This window comes from Schistocerca serialis, chromosome 8 (assembly GCF_023864345.2).
Source record: "Schistocerca serialis cubense isolate TAMUIC-IGC-003099 chromosome 8, iqSchSeri2.2, whole genome shotgun sequence".
Classification (NCBI taxonomy): Eukaryota; Metazoa; Arthropoda; class Insecta; order Orthoptera; family Acrididae; genus Schistocerca; species Schistocerca serialis.
In genome coordinates this window covers 262,392,653-262,410,437 of record NC_064645.1, presented here as the reverse complement: position 1 = coordinate 262,410,437, position 17,785 = coordinate 262,392,653, and positions in this window count along the sequence as shown.

The window sequence follows — 17,785 nt, the reverse complement described above, 5'->3', positions numbered from 1 at the left end:
CAAAAAATACTGCATGATTGTGGCTCAGCACCATAGAAACCTTTTTGCTACGAGGAAAAATAAACACTCCTGCTTACTGTGGACATCATGATCTTCAGTTTCTTATGTACAACGAGGTGATTCTGGCGTTTCCTAAACTGTCAGAAATTTCATTTGTCAAAGTACTGCATGGTGCTTTAAATACAGCACACTCCCTGATTTTTGGTCTTTTAACTTTTTCAGTTCTTTGCAGAAATACGTTCAATGCGAACTGAATATCTTTCGGTCTCGGCAAGAATTGTCGTTTATTGAGCAATACTACTTTTACACCGTAAAATCTATTACGCAGATATTGAGCAAGTGTCACTAAAGCTCTGCACCTCCTTCAGTATACTGCACACACCATTAATACTACTCTCAGAGTGTCAATATTATAGCGGAATACTCAGTATTGGACAATAAATATTGAACGTGTGAGGGACTCTACAGGAGTGTGTGTGCTGTTCGGTAGTTACACCTAAATCTGGTTCTTCTTGTGAGATTATACAGCTTTTTTCCGCTATTTTCTGTGGACTGTGTGTTACAGCTGTTCGATCGATTTCTCTGTCACTGGCAGCACGGTAATCGGTCTTTATGAGTTGAGATTTTTTTTTTTCTTTATGGTTCATCAGGTCAGCAACCATCAGTAGGTCAGCTTTATGCTTTCTCATTGACGAAAGGTGCAAACAACTGACGCACAGTTCAGTTCCACACACACGAATAAAGAATTAGATATCAAATTCTTTAATACGGATGATGGAAACTTCGTTTCCTGTTCTGTAAATATTTTCAGCTGACTACAATCTCTGGATCCTCACTTTCCGAAAAAAGGTAAGGATATATTACATCATTCGATTACAATATGTGACTCAGAGGATGGGCAGACAATCTTTTCGTTTGAACACTAAGAATTTCAGGAGATCTGCGCACCTTTAGTGACACACCTTTTTTTTTTTTTTTTTTTTGCAGCCGTTTACATGATTTGCCAACCGTGACAATACCTTGCACTTATGGCGCAATGCTTTGGTTTCCACGTTAAGCCGTAGATATTAACTGCAGAAGCCTTATGTTAGACAGGATAACACGGTGAACGGTAGACATACCTTGGGCCGTCACCACCTGGCGAGGAGCTCGTTTCTCGTTCGTTTAAACTTAAAGAAGGAAACATGAATACTACACTACTGGCTATTAAAATGCAGATGATAAAGGGGTATTCATTGGACAAATGTATTATGCTAGAACTGACATGTGATTACATTTTCACGCAATTTGGGTGCATAGATACTGAGAAATAAGTACCCAGAACAATCACCTCTGTCCGTAATAACGGCCTTGATACGCCTGGGCATTGAGTCAAACAGAGCTTGGACAGCGTGTACAGGTACAGTTGCACATGCAGCTTCAACACGATACCACAGTTCACCAAGAGTAGTGACTGACGTATTGTGACGAGCCAGTTGCTCGGCGACCATTGACCACACGTTTTCAATTGGTGAGAAATCTGGAGAATGTGCTGGCCAAGACAGCAGTCGAACATTTTCTGAATCCAGAAAGGCCCGTACAGGACGTGCATTATCCTGCTGAAATGTAGGGTTTCGCAGGGATGGAATGAACGGTAGAGCGACGAGTCGTAACACATCTGAAATGTAACGTCCACTGTTCAAAGTGCCGTCAATGCGACCAAGAGGTGACCGAGACCTGTAGCCAATGGCACACCATACCATCACGCTGGGTGATGCGCCAGTATGACGATGACGAATACACGCTTCCAATGTGCATTCACCGCGATGTCGCCAAACAAGAATGCTACCATCATGATGCTGTAAACAGAACCTGGGTTCATCCAAAAACTGACGTTTTGCCATTCGTGCACCCAGGTCCGTCGTTGAGTACACCATCGCAGGCGCTCCTGTCTGTGATGCAGCGTCAAGGGTAACTGCATCCATGGTCTCCGAGCTCATAGTCCATGTTGCTGCAAAAGTCGTCGAACTGTTCGTGCGGATGGTGGTTGTCTTGTAAACGTCCCCATCTGATGACTCAGGGATCGAGACGTGACTGCACAATCTGTTACAGCCTTGCGGATAAGATGCCTGTCATCTCGACTGCTAGTGACACGAGGCCATTGGGATCCAGAACCGCGTTCCGTATTACCCTCCTGAACCCAGCGATTCCATATTCTGGTAACAGTCATTGGATCTCGACCAGCGCGAGCAGCAGTGTGGCGATACCATAAACCGCAATTGCGATAGGCTACAATCCGACCTTTATCAAAGTCGGAAACGTGACGGTACGCATTTCTCCTTACACGAGGCATCACAGCAACGTTTCATCAGGCAACGCCGGTCAGCTGCTGTTTGTGTATGAGAAATCGGCTGGAAACTTTCCTCATGTCAGCACGTTGTAGGTGTCGCCACCGGCGCCAACCTTGTGTGATTGCTCTGAAAAGCAAATCATTTGCATATCACAGCATTTTCTTCCTGTCGGTTGAATTTCGCGCCTGCAGTACGTCAACTTCGTGGTGTAGCAATTTTAATGGCCAGTAGTGTATAAAACATTTTCAATTTGTCTTTTGGTTACTAAAAACTGACACAATACCTATACTAATTGATGTAATTCTAATAATAATGACGAAAACTTCCAGTGAATTCCACACCTTCCGTAATGCTTTGTATATCTTCCTAAATTGCGTATTTAAGAAATATATATCACTTTTCATAGGGGAATCTCATTTGCGAAGAAATACTTAACTGTTCCTCCATAAATAAAAAAGGCTGACGAACCACTTCGTTGATAATACTGCCTCTAATTACTCGCCATGAATTCAAATAAAATGGACGGAAGTATTCAATAATTATCTCTGACTGGAGCCAGAAGTTTACGCAGTGGCTAAGGGGCGGGGGTGGGGGTGGGAGGTGGAGGGAGATTTGGGGTGAAGTGGGAGTGTTCCCCTTCTGATATTTGTGTTTACTTCCCGTCACTTCTTTTTCGAATCTTTGCAAAATTGAAGAAGTCCTTCGTGTAAATCATTAACGACTTTCCCTCCGAGGTTCGAAAAAGTTTTTAATGTCCGTGTTTGCAGACCCTCCAGCCGATTGGAGGCCGTTTCACAAACGAGATGGAGCGCCTGTCACTTCAGAGTTTTTTGTCATTTTTGCTGCTGAGCTAAGAAGCCGACGTAACAGCTCTTGACCACCCTTCCTCAGTTCTTTGAGGACCGAGTGAAATCTGAAATCAATAGTCCTTCGGCCGGAATAATGACAGAGCTATTGCGAGTCGTGACGGCAGCACGTAGCGTCATAGAAGGCCTTTATGCGGGCGCGTCGTAAAATTTCCGCCTCATTAACTCGCTACCTGCACATGAAAGGCCAGCGAGCGCTGCGGCCCGTTGATTGTCGCATGCCAGAGGTCGGCGACGCGGCTTTTAATTTTCGACTTTTGAGCTCAGAGCGGCTGCGATGGGCGTGCCGCGCTCTGTCTGAGGAGAGGACGCGGATAAACGAACGGAAGTAGCCTCGCGGAGCGGCCGCGGGGCGGAAGACGCGGTGCCTCTCAAAGGCCGCGTTTGTCAAAGCAGAATTCCAACGGTCTTCGTCAGTGGCCAAAGGACGAACAGCGTGCAGCTTGGATGTACCCACAATATTCACTCACACTGCCAACCCCCTTTGACCAGATGCCTCTAGCAGAACAGAGAGGAACAAAATTATAACAGGGCTTCTCTTCCGTTCCTAGCTTACGTTGGCGGCGAGGTTACTGGAGATACGAGTAATACCAAGTGGTTACAGTGAAGCTTCTCACAGAGGTGCAGTGCGAGCTGTAACTATCGTAGGGCAGAGAAAATCGGTAAATAAGCTAATGCGTTAATGCGGCGAAAGGGTACAGTATCGCCAGACATTGAAAATAGGTACAACATTCTTCGTTATTCTTGTCAGAACAACATATTTTTTGTAACAATAACTCAATTTCACTTAATACGCCGAAGCCGGATACCAGTGTAGGAAAGAAGGACAATTTATTTATTTAATTGATCACATGTGCACTCCCACAAAATAAATCCCTACCTCCAATTTGGTGAGATCTGTGAAATGAATAAATGTATGGTCGTCTGCTAACCGCAGATAGTGAATGTGCAATATATGATCATCTTTGAGACGGGCTTTTGGTCACCTTTGGTGGAACCTAAGAGATGAAATTTACCTGAACTTTGAGCGCCTGAATTGTGGCTGACCAATACAGTAGCATGGTGCTCCCCCACCTTGGCGGAGGTGCGAGATGACCTGAAGGACGGCCATGTTTCAGTACTCTGGCGCTGGATCTGCTGTTGGTAAGAACTGTCTTAGGTGAGCTCTGTAAAGACAAAAGAGTGGAGAGAATTTTATGCATGTAAAATACTTAAGAGTAGTTTGGGATAATTATTTCTCTATTTCAGGAACTTTTGGGGGGAGAATTAAATGACAGACAGGTAATATTAAGGGGATCGTAGTAATCTTCGGAAGTGACCAACGGTCACAATGAAACCACGTGTAGCAATAAGTTGAAATACTTGCGAGTGCTAGTACTAAGTTGAAATACTTGCGAGTGCTAGTAGTAGGTTGAAATACTTCCGAGTGCTTATGTTAAGCTGAATTACTGGCGTGTGTACTATAAGTTGGAAACATTTAAGAAATGGCGTGTGCACGACTAGAAATTAGAGACGAGCAGTTCCACGTGGTGAGTACTGTGTGAGTCTCAATCTTTGTGAGAGACATAGGATAAAGAGAAGTACTCGTCCAAGGCATCAGTTGAGGACTCGCGTGTGTGACGAATATGATCTTAATATTACTTTGCGTGTTATGTTTCCATGTGGCGCTAGATTCAAACTCTAATACTCTGAGAGAGAAGTAAGGTGAGACAGCCGTCTATCCAGCAACGCCAGTGCATATATCCTCCAGAGTTCGTAGTAGGACATAAAAGTTACGAAGTGGGGCAGTGTTGTGTGAAACTGGGATGAATACTAGTTGAAGTGGGAAAGCTTAAAGTGAAGTGATTCTAACGTTGTGACTATTCTTTGTGATGTATTCTATGTTGCCAGAGTGATGTATTTCATGTAATTTAAGTATTTGTGGTTTGCATGGCAGATTAGCAAGATAGGTTCAGAGGCAGTGGGTTATGCATGTTCCTTTTGTACCGCTCGGTCTGGAGTAACTTTTCGTGATGATGGGTGTGAGAGTCGAAGTATGAGATATTGCAAAAGATCCACCATACTATCCAGAAAGTGCAGTGTAGCGTTAGATAATTACGAGACCATAAGATAGAGAGAATCACAAATGTAAAGCCATGCCCACTGGGCGGAGTTTCTCATGTGTAATTGTTGTATAAAATGTAATGGTGTGTTTAGGTTATCTTTGAATCATAACAGAATTTATCGGAATAAAAAAGATAGTGAAAAGAAAAAAAAATTGTGGCCTTGTTCTTCGAATAGTGTGTAGTCATGATATCCAGAATTTATAACGTGCACGCCATTCATATTCAGTGTGATGGCCACGTGTTGATCAAAACCGTTGGGTAAGGAAGAAAATGGGGTACTGCCAGAGCGTAGCGAACAATCAGAGTTGTGTAAATTCCTAATAGTCAGATGTGCGTTATCCGTTTCCTTTGCGTAATATTCAAACACGAGAATAATTTGTAGCTTAATTGTGGGTACTAGAGCTCATAATCATTCACTGATGTTACTCGAGAAATAAGAAAAAATTCACTCGCCTGGCAGACCACTCATCTAGCAGACCTGACTGCTTCATGCCACACTATGAGCAAGGTATGTGGGTGCCTCTCAGCGGAACCGATTTACGCTGGAAAAAATTATTTCCAATTTTGGCCATCAGGTGCAAATCCAGCGCTGCGAATGAATGCAAGGAAGATGAACAGAAATGTTCCCATATGTAAGGGATTAGCAACTTAACGTGCACAGGAAAGGTCAAACAAGAGAGAAAGGAATAATTGTGACTTTATTATTGACACTTCCTTACACAACTTGTTCAGTTTGACCACCGGAGACGCCGACGAAAATGGTTCAAATGGCTCTGAGCACTATGGGACTTAACATCAGTGGTCATCAGTCCCCTAGAACTTAGAGCTACTTCAACCTAACTAACCTAAGGACATCACACACATCCATGCCCGAGGTAGGATTCGAACCTGCGACCGTAGCAGTAACGTGATTCCGGACTGAGCGCCTAGAACCGCGAGACCACCGCGGCCGGCGACGCCGACGAGATGCTGCTTCCTTAAAATGAGGTGATCGTACCCAATCTGAGCAACGTGTTCGTGTATATTGGCCGTCAGATCAGGTAAACATTGAAAAAATTCCATTCCACTCATATTTTACATTCCTGGATTCCATTACATTAGTATTAATAGCTTAACGAGTCCCTCGTAAACATTATCCCGGAACCAAAACTCACATGGATTCAGATCAGACAATACTGCAGACCAAGAATTTGGAAAACCTCTGAAGAGAACTTGTTCATGTAAAGTTGCATTAAGCAGACTTTGTAACTTCCCCTTTGCATGTAAAGAATGACAGTGCTGGAAAAACTCTTACGTTATTTTATTTTCAAACAGCTGTGTAAAATTGAACGTACTCAGACAGTTCTCTCTTTACTTATTCTGATCATCACTACACTGACACACAATATTTTTAGCGCAACGCAATCTGACTTTCAATAATCCTTACCAAAGACTGGCACTGACTAACAAGAACCTATACCTCACAAAAATCTTCGTTACTCGAACTACTGCAATACAGCGAACGCCAATACCGCCAGCTACATAAAAGATTCTAACTACTGAAGTCAATAACTACTGATAGGAATAGTTAGCAAATGAAATATTTTGATAGACAACAAACACTGTAATTACCTTAATAGTGTTTAAAAGTCATAGCATATATATCAGTCCATGACATCCAGTCTTACAAATTTCCTTTTTCTGACGGACACACATCCAGATCGCCCGTTCATAGTAACCTCTCAAAACTCTGGCATCTCTCTCCACACATCCGCCAATTCTGGCGGGTCGCATCCAACAGCCCAACGCTACGCAATGTTCACATCCAACTGCCTAACACTGCACAAGCGAATATTGCAACAATGAGTCCGACCAGCCACAGAGTGCACACAGCGCAGTCAGAGATTTTCATACAGAGCACTACGCGGCGTTACCAACATACAAACCTAAACAGCCTACTTACAACATTTCACTGGGCAAGTGATATGAGATGTGGCCGATCCTGCATGAAAACGATGGTTTCCACACAGTTTTCCTCTTCCAAATCGGGAATGATGTGTTGCAGAAGGAGGTGTCAATAACGCGCAGACATCACGGTACATCTGGCAGGCCCTCTGGGTGTATTCTCCTCAAAGAAGAACGGAGAATAAAGGTGATTGCGAATCCACACAACACAATCACATATAGGGAGTGCAGTCTCTGGATATATTCTCTTCAATTAAGAACGAGCAGAGAATAAAGGCGATTGTGAATCAACACAACACAGTCACATATAGGGAGTGCAGTCTCTGGATATATTCTCTCCAAAGAAGAACGAACAAAGAATAAAGGTGATTGCGAATCCACACAACACAATCACATATAGGGAGCGCAGTCTCTGGATATATTCTCTTCAAAGAAGAACGAGCAGAGAATAAAGGCGACTGTGAATCAACACAACACACAGTCACATGCAGGGAGTGCGGTGGTTCTTCGTGCTCAACAAGCAGTTTAACGGTATCTCAAATTCGGCAGTTCTGTGTATTCACTGCCACCTGTAGATTGAAACGTGCCTCGCCACTGAGTAGAATATTGCCCGGCTACATGTCAGCAACTTCGATCGGTGTTAGAAACTCAACATCAAATTCGTAATGCTGGTGCGAACCCTGATGTTTTAGTTGCTGTACTGTCCGCATCTCATAAGGGGAACCAGTGTAATATACACCACAAAACCATGAGAAATACCACCCAAGGCATGTGCTGCCTGCTCAGTTGTAGCAACAGAAACGTCGTTATTAACTGCGACCGAAACAGGACGCCTTCCTCTTCTAGGTACCACACAGACCTCATCTTTGGTTTCTAATTTCGTTATAATTTTCTTTAAACTATTTAATGATATAGGGCGTCTCCTCAGACATTTTTGTCGGTGATACTCTCTTTATATAGCACTGTAATTCGTGTCGTTCACATAAAACATTTTCACTAACAGCGCAGAGTTTCTCTTCTCAGTGGCCATATTTTAACTCACGTTATGGCTTGTTAAATGAGAGCATGGATGTCATGCCGTTATACGGTGTACAGAATCAGATTTGCACCTGGTGACCAAAACTGGAACTAATTCTTTCCAGCTTCAATTTGTTTCGCATTAACACATTACCATAATTATGTACCAAATCCGCTATCATACGACGTTTACAGCTCACACTGGACCTCTACGAGTAGCTGCACATTAATTACAACTACTCTATTTAAGTAGTAGTTTTATTCAGCCGCTGTTGATTTTAACTATGATATGGGAGATGTCTAGCATTACTGTTTAAGACGAAGAAACGTATTTCATGTACACTGGCATTTAAGCACTATAAGTGCAGTCTGACAAGACTGTGATAGGTAAGCAGCTATGGTTTAATACTGAGACCCAGTCCAGCATTTGCTGAAATAATTTTCGTAAACCACGGTTATTCTAAGTCGGGTTAGTTTCTCCATTATACCGTACACAAGGTCAGCCTCTTTAAAACCGGGCAGTCTGATTGTTTTACCCCCCACGTTCAAAGTTTTCTTCTTTAATTATAGACCAGCTTAAGACAATGTTCGAACTACTGAATTAGCTTTGCTTTTTTCCAGGTCTCTTTCCTCTGTTCACTTTTGTTTTCACCTAACTTCTGCTGTACATCTTCTTCCCTAGCGTTTCGAAACTCTTCTGTCTTCCTACCCCGTATTTCCTTTCAGCATTTTGTACTATCGTCCACCTGTACCATACTTGTGCCTCATTCTTCCGTCTTCATGTACGTTTTCAAGCCCTCGGTGTACCTTTTAATGTCTCAAATTGCTGCCTTGTCATTCGTCTCATTTTTTCTTGCGCCATAAAACATGATTCATACTTTATTCCCTACAAAATCGTCTGTAATATTTTCTACATGATTACAAGTTAGTTACTTTCATTTCTACTGCTGTTGTATTTACTGATAGCTTCCTTATAATATTTCTGTCCTATTTGTTGTTTTCTTCTTGGTTCAAATGGCTCTGAGCGCTATGGGACTTAACATCTCAGGTCATCAGTCCCCTAGAACTTAGAACTACTTAAAACTAACTAACCTAAGGACATCACACACATCCATCCCCGAGGCAGGATTCGTACCTACGACCGTAGCGGTCACGTGGTTCCAGACTGAAGCGCCTCGAACTGCTCGGCCACCATCGGCCGACTGTTTTCTTCTTCTTCTTTCGTTGACCGTGAACACATTGTTTCTTACGGACATAAAATGAATGTGTTGCTCACACGTTTCTTGAAGAACTAATTATTTTACAATTTAAAATCGCAGTTCCAGACTGTTCATTCACTTCTCAACAGCGATGACAGTCACTACACACACTATAAACAAATTACTCCCTAGAGAGTAAAAATCTAGCGTTGCATTCTTCAGTCAGACTTCAACACCAGTCACCCAGAATATTCGTGAATGAGAATGAATTTGACATCCGAAAGCAGCGGACTGTCTGACTTTGTCCTGTGCAGATTGAGTAGGGGCGTCTTCATGGGCCGAGAACAGCTCCTAGGACAGTTCCTTCTTCATCTTGAAGACGTCGTCTAACCTTTTAGATAGTACGCTCATGTGATGGTGTGCCCCTTACGAACATTATCCGTAAGAATACGGCTAACAGCCACTCAAAGCTGCATCATCTCGGCCGAAGATGACTTTATTTTCTTCTTCTACTTCGTCAGCCACACGTTTCCAATGCTGTCTTTGCTGCTTTGTCTCGGGGTGATACCGATACACCCACTGCTCGTCATTGTGCAACGGATGGATGAAAGATCAGCTGGAATGGCTTGACACAGTTTCAATTTTTCCGTTGCAGTTTCGGTTTGGTGGACATTTGGAAATGGGTACAAAAAGTGTAAAAGATTATGAAAAGTCATTAATGTTGATTTTCCATTTCGCACTTTGCCTGCATTGTGATCGGGTAGTCTTTGAGGAACAGGGGCCCATTTCTCTTACGATTCGCGGTTCTTCACACATAGTTGTTCTACAACATCCTCCTCCGTTCTTCAACGAGCGACACTGGAAGGGTCTGCGCTTGATGACGGCTATTAAGAACTCTTTTTCAGAAATTTTGCAATCAGTTGTTGTATTATAGTACTTGATTGCCGCAAAGTCTACACTACCAACGCTTATATTCAATAGAGTGCTCACGCTGACCTCAGCATAATGGATCTCTATTTTTTTACACTACCAGTCAGACTGAAATTAGATGATTTCAAAATTAATGTGACTCGAAAATAGTTTCAAATGGTTCAAATGGCTCCGAGCACTATGGGACAGTCCCCTAGAACTTAGAACTACCTAAACCTAACTAACCTAAGGACATCACACACATCCATGCCCGAGGCAGGATTCGAACCTGCGCCGTAGCGGTCGCGCGGTTCCAGACTAAAGCGCCTAGAGCCATTCATCCACTCCGCCCGGCGAAAATAGTTTCAGTGAAGTGAAATTAAACAGACCACACTCACGTATAAAGGTTAAAATGCTCCTAATAAATACTTATTGCTGAGTTAAAACCATATTACGTCGATATATTTCATGATTAAAAGATGTTACTGGTTTACCACGTTCAACACTTCGGTTCCTTTGTATTTCCAGAAACCATACACTTTCTGAAATATTCACAATTATACGAATACTGAATATATCTTCGCCACAAATACTTCAAACTGATTCATTTGTAACCAAGAGTGCAAAATTACGCTTCATATTTCTAACTTTAGGGAAATTGAATCATGTGCATGTTGATTCACTTGCCCCTACCGATGTCATTTTATGCAACCTGCAACGTTATTTCTGGCCTTCAGAAACCATGCGCAAGGTTTTCATATACTCTCGCTCAGTACACACAAACTACACTCGTGCCCATAAATTAAGGATAATTGCAGAATGTGGTGGCACACAATGTGGCACTACACAAAACAGGCGCTAATACCATAGGCACATAGGGAACACACACTACATAGATCTGTAAGTCCACGGTATTGGTTATAAGTTGATAAAGCCGTCCCGAAACACATGTGCTACAAAACTTCACCGCTTCCTGCACATGAACCCCGACATCAATATCAATATGGGATATGATCACCAAGCACACGTACACAGGCCGCACAACGGGCTGGCATACTATGGATCAGGTGGTAGAGCAGCTGCTGGGGTATAGCCTCCCATTCTTGCACCAGTGCCTATCGGAGCTCCTGAAGTGTCGCATGGGTTTGAAGACGTGCAGCGATACATCGACGAGAGCATTCCAGACGTGTTTAAATCTGGAGAACAGGCAGTCCACTCTATTCACCTGATATCTTCTGTTTCAAGGTACTCCTCCACGATGGCAGCTCGGTGGAGCCGTGCGTTATCATCCATCAGGGGGGAAGGTGGGACCCACTGCACCCCTCAAAAGGCGGACATACTGGTGCAAAATGACGTCCCGATACACGTGACCTGTTACAGTTCCTCCATCAACGACATGCAGGGGTGTGTGTGCACCAATCATAATCCCACCCCACCCCAACAAACCACGACCTCCACACAGATCCCTTTGAAGGACGTTAAGAAGTTGGTATCTCGTTCCTGGTTCACGCCAGATGAAAACCCGGCACGAATCACTGTTCAGACTACACGTTGACTCGTCCGTGAACATAACCTGGGACCACTGTTCCAATGACCATGTACTGTGTTCTTGACACCAGGCTTTACGGGCCATCCTGTGACAAGGGGTTAGTGGAATGCACCTTGCAGATCTCCGAGCGAATAAACAATGTCTGTTCAGTCGTCTGGACACAACTTTTCCAGTGGCTGCTGTAAGGTCCCGAGCAAGGCTACCTCCAGTACTCCGTGCCCGTCTGCGGGCACTGATGGTTAGATATGGGCCTTCTTGTAGTGTTGTACACTGTGGACATCCCGTACTGTAGCGCCTGAACACGTTTCCTGTCTGCTTGAATCGTTGCCATAATCTTTATCACACTTTGTGGCACACGGAGGTCCCTGCTACGACCGGCTATGTTTGATCAGCCTCCAGTCGTCCTAGTATTCTACCCCTCATAACGTAATGAATATGTGTTCTTTGAGCCATTTTCAACACATAGTCACCATTAGCACGTCTGAAAACTTCTGTACACTTATTCGCTGCAGCGTACTCTGACATGCACCAACGCCGGCCGTGGTGGCCGAGCGGTTCTAGGCGCTACAGTCTGGAACCGCGCGACCGCTGCGGTTACAGGTTCGAATCCTGCCTCGGGCATGGATGTTTGTGATGTCCTTAGGTTAGTTAGGTTTAAGTAGTTCTAAGTTCTAGGGGACTGATGACCTCAGAAGTTAAGTCCCATTGTGCTCAGAGCCATTTGAACCATTTATTGACATGCACCAACACACCTCTGCATGTGTGAACTGCTGCCAGCGCCACCGTACGACGACCGCAGGTCAAATGCACCGCATGGTCATATCCCGATGTGGTTTAAAGCCGCAAACCGCCCACCACAACGTTGTTTCACCATGTATCAGCATTATCTTTAATTTATGAGAATGAGTGTATTTGTTCCGCAGAAGAAACCAATTTAATTTACTTAAATTTTTTAGTGGGATATATTTTCGTTAGAAGCCGTAGTTTCCCGAGTTATTCAAGATAAGCGTACAAAAGTGACCTTCAAACGCACCCCAACTTTGGTCTTAGAGTATATTTCTCGTCGCCGTTGGCAATGTTAAATCTGCAGTTTAGTGGAGTCGCAGACAATGACTGCTATAAATTCAAAACTATTGTATAACTAATAAAAAGCCTGTACCTAAATTCCAGAACGGGGTAAGTGCATTCTCTTGCCCCTACCGCCACCACAAGAGCCCTGATTACGACATTTTCGGACTTCTCTAGAGGTGTGCTTCGTTACTGTGGTACTGGTGTGTACCGTAATTGCAGACATTTGTCTGACAAGGAACGAAATATAATCACTTAATTTTAAAATGCTTTAGTATTCCAGTCTCTGATCACAAATGAATTCTTTAGACGATGACCAGTTTCAGCCTTTAATGACCATCTTTAGATCTAAACTATATAAATATATACATCTAGTGAGCAGTGTGTATTTTAACGTAAAACAGCAATATGTATCACATTATACTGCCATACAGCAGGGAAATGTACAGACAAAATATGGTATAACGTACTTTTTTTACACCATGTCCTAAAGTGATAGGGCCATAATGGCATCGTCAAAACATAAATATAATCAGCATCTAACAGTAATATGATGTCATCGACATAATGTTTATAATATATGGTCTTGTCTTTCAGTCATGGAAACTTAGCAAAGAACTTACATTCTAAGTCGTTCATGAAAATGTCTGCTAACGTACCATCCAAACTGTTACTCATCCCAAGGCCATATTTTTGTTGGTAAATTTTGTCATTGAATGTAAAATAGTTATAAGTTAATGCAAACTCTAAAAGTTCCATTAATACTGTGTATTCTGCAGTACTAATCTTTTTATGAGTTAGCATATTACGTTAATAATCTGAATAGTTTCCTTTATGGGGACACTACTGTACAGGTTTTTTTACATCTATGGAAGCTAGTGTCGCGTTATTTGGAATATGTATATCCTTAATCACATTAGCAAGGTCAGAACTGTTTTTCACCCCTAAATTGGTAGAGAAAGTATACACCGTCTTAAGTTTGCTGTTAAGAACCTTATTTAGTTTACAACATGGCGATGACAAATAGTTAACAATTGGATGGACTGGGTTCCCTTTCTTATGTATCTTAACCTGCGATCTCAGTTGGAGGAGCGTAGGATTCATCATTTTTAGCGATTTCTTGTCGTTATCGTTAAACATGTTGTTACTGTTAGATGCTGATTATATTTATGTTTTGACGATGCCATTGTGGCCGTACCACTTTAGGACATGGTGTAAAAAAGGTACGTTACACCATATTTTATCTGTACATTTCCCTGATGTATGACAGTATAAAATTGGGAGCTGTCTATCTTTTTCCGTAAATCTATTTGGAACTTCGGTGTTGGGTCTTTGTGAACTTCTATTATCTAATTTTCAGAGAAAAAGGGCCGGACCTATACTCTTCATATATTTTCTTTTAATAATTTTACATAGGTAACTGCATTCATTTTTTAATGTATCACAATAGGTTTCTATGATAGTCGTCAATTTTAATAAGTCTGCTACATGCATTTTATCTAATGTGCTTTTATTAGATTATGTTTTTGCGTAAATGATGACTGCATGTAAGCAAGCCCACAGTAGCGACATCTAGGGAAGGTGTAGGCAAACAGGTTTCTGGATGCTACTGTACCTCAGTAGCTAGTTGGCAGTAATCACTATGTGGACGATGTGGCCTATTCTACACCATATTTCAAATCTATGTGACGATGCTATGCTGATTATATTTATATGTTTTGACGATGCCATTAAGGCCGTATCACTTTAGGACATGGTGTAAAAAAGGAACGTTATACCATATTTTATCTGTACATTTCCCTGGTGTATGACAGTATAATGTGATACATATTGCTGTTTTATATTACAAGACAAACTGCTCACTATATGTATATATTTATACATTTTAGATCTGTAATGACCATTACAGACTGAAACCGGTCATCGTCTAAAGAATTCATTTGTGATCAGAGACTGGAATAATAAAGCATTTTACAGTATTGCACCACTGTTTGTACACGCGATTATGTCTCAGTTGGTGAAACTTAATTTTAAGTTTGTGGGGTGACAATCAGAGACCTGGCTCGCTCTCCCTGGTAGTGACTGGGAGCGTGGCTGGGGACTGCCGTAAGCTGCGTGTGTTCGTCGCCTGGTGCTGCCTCGACTCCTGCCGCTGACGGCCGCCCCCGGGCTGACGCTATCAGCCCGCGGCGGCGCCGGCGGCCGCTCTGTCTGCGGGCGGCGTCGGTCTTTGTAGCGACGCCGAGCGGCGATATGCAGACGAGGGCAGACCGCGGCGCCGTGCCGCGCCTCCCACCCCGCGCGACGCGTGCGCCGACGCCTGGGCGCTCGCGCCGGCCTATTTCCTCCCGTCCCGCAATTTGTCTTCATTGGTTTTATCACCACCGGAGACTCGGTGCATTAAGGGAATTAGATTACGCCGCCGGATGTGAAATATTAACGCGTGCGAGTCCTTCCGAGTGCCGCACCCGCTTCGACCCGGCCGGGCTGTGAATTCCTTACGACACAATGACGTCTTGAAATGAGCGCCGTAAAGGCCTTCCTGTCCCCACGAATCTGCGCGCCGCGAGAAGAGTGCATTACGTATTCCGTTTACGGGCCACGGCACTGGGCTTGCGCGCTCAAATTACCGCTGCCCAGTCGTCGTGAATGTTAAAAACACGCCGTCTTGTACTTTGAAGTTTTACATTCAACTGTGTAGTTTTAATCCACTCAGGCGATTTAGAAGCGTGAAGCAGAACTAAACCGATATATAAACGGAAGGTAATTTATGCACATGTAGCAAAGGAAGCAATTGTTCCCATAAAGGACCAAACAGCGAAGCGGGGAAGTGCCTAACGAACAGTATTAGTAACTACAGAAGGCAGTCAAAAATAAATGGAGCCGATCGATAAAAAGTAAGTAAACTGTTTATTATTTCATAAATAGTCGCCATAACTATTAAAACATTTATGCCACTGTGAGGTAAGAAAGTCACTGTCTTCATGGCAAAAACTTTGCCATTGCCTACGGAACCATGAGACTACCCAGGTGTGCAGTGTATATCCTAAGCTTCTCCAAAAGTGTGGAGTACGCACAGGGAGAGTTCGGGGACTGTGTGGAGAATACGTAGGAGCTTCCCTGACAAGGGAACCCCCCCATCGCACCCCCCTCAGATTTAGTTATAAGTTGGCACAATGGATAGGCCTTGATAAACTGAACACAGATCAATTGAGAAAACAGGAAGAAGTTGTGTGGAACTGTGAAAAAATAAGCAAAATATACAAACTGAGTAGTCCATGGGTCACATAGGCAACATCATGCACAATGTGAGCTCAGGAGCGCCGTGATCCCGTGGTAGCGTGAGCAGCTGCTGAACGAAAGGTCCTTGGTTCAAGTCTACCCTGAAGTGAAAATTTTACTTTATTTATTTTTGCATAGTTATTATCTGTCCGTTCGTTCATTGACGTCTCTGTTCACTGTAATAAGTTTAGTGTCTGTGTTTTGCGACCGCATCGCAAAACCGTGCGATTAGTAGACGAAAGGACGTGCCTCTCCAATGGGAACCGAAAACATTTGATCGCAAGGTCATAGGTCAACCTATTCCTCCACAGGAAAACACATCTGATTTATTCTATACGACACTGGTGACGGCATGTGCACCACATGACAGGAATATGTTGTCGACCCACCTAACTTGTACACTTGGCGATTATTCTACCTTGCCCGATTTAGGTTCTCTTGTCAATGTGATAATCACTCCCAAAAAAGTGATGAAAACATAAGACTTTGTCACATAAACTGAAAATAAAAAATAAAAATTTTCGCTCAATGGAAGATGTGAACCAAGGACCTTTCGTTCCGCAGCTGCCCACGTTACCACGAGACCATGGCGCTCCTGCAATCCTCTTGTCCTTCATGCTCTATATGTTACCATGAACTACTCAGTTTGTATATTTTGCTTATTTTTTCACAGTTCCACACAACTTCTTCCTGTTTCCTCAATTGATCTGTGTTCAGTTTTTCAAGGCCTATCCACTGTGCCAACTTATAACTAAATCTGAGAGGGGTGCCATGGGGAGGTTCGCTTGTGAAAAATTTTGGCTGAGTAGGTTTCCTTTGTCAGAAAGGAACAGCTCCTCAACTACTTTCTGGAACGCGGTGACACAATTAACACGCAGCATTATGTGGAAAGCTGCAGAAAATTGAATCGCGAAAACTGGAGGGGAATGTTGACGGATGGCGTCATTCTGTTACAGGATAATTCCCGCCCACACGTTGATAAGGTTCCTGAATGAGATTTTCACTCTGCAGTGAAGTTTGCGCTGATATGAAACTTCGTGGCAGATTGAAACTGTTTGTCGGACCGAGACTCGAACTCGGGACCTTTGCCTTTCGCGGGCAAGTGCTCTATCAGCTGAGCTACCCAAGCACGACTAACGCCCCGTCCTCACAGTTTTACTTCTGCCAGTACCTCGCATCCTACCTTCCAAACTTGCCCGCGAAAGGCAAAGGTCCCGAGTTCGAGTCTCGGTTCGGCACACAGTTTTAATCTGCCAGGAAGTTTCATATGAGCGCACACTCCGCTGCAGAGTGAAAATCTCATTCTGGAAACATCCCCAAGGCTATGGCTAAGCCATGTCTCCACAATATCCTTTCTTTTAGGAGTGCTAGTTCTGCAAGGTTCGTAGGAGAGCTTCTGTAAAATTTGGAAGGTGGGAGACGAGATACTGGCAGAAGTACAGCTGTGAGGACGGGGCGTGAGTCGTGCTTGGGTAGCTCAGTTGGTAGAGCACTTTCTCGCGATAGGCAAAGGTCC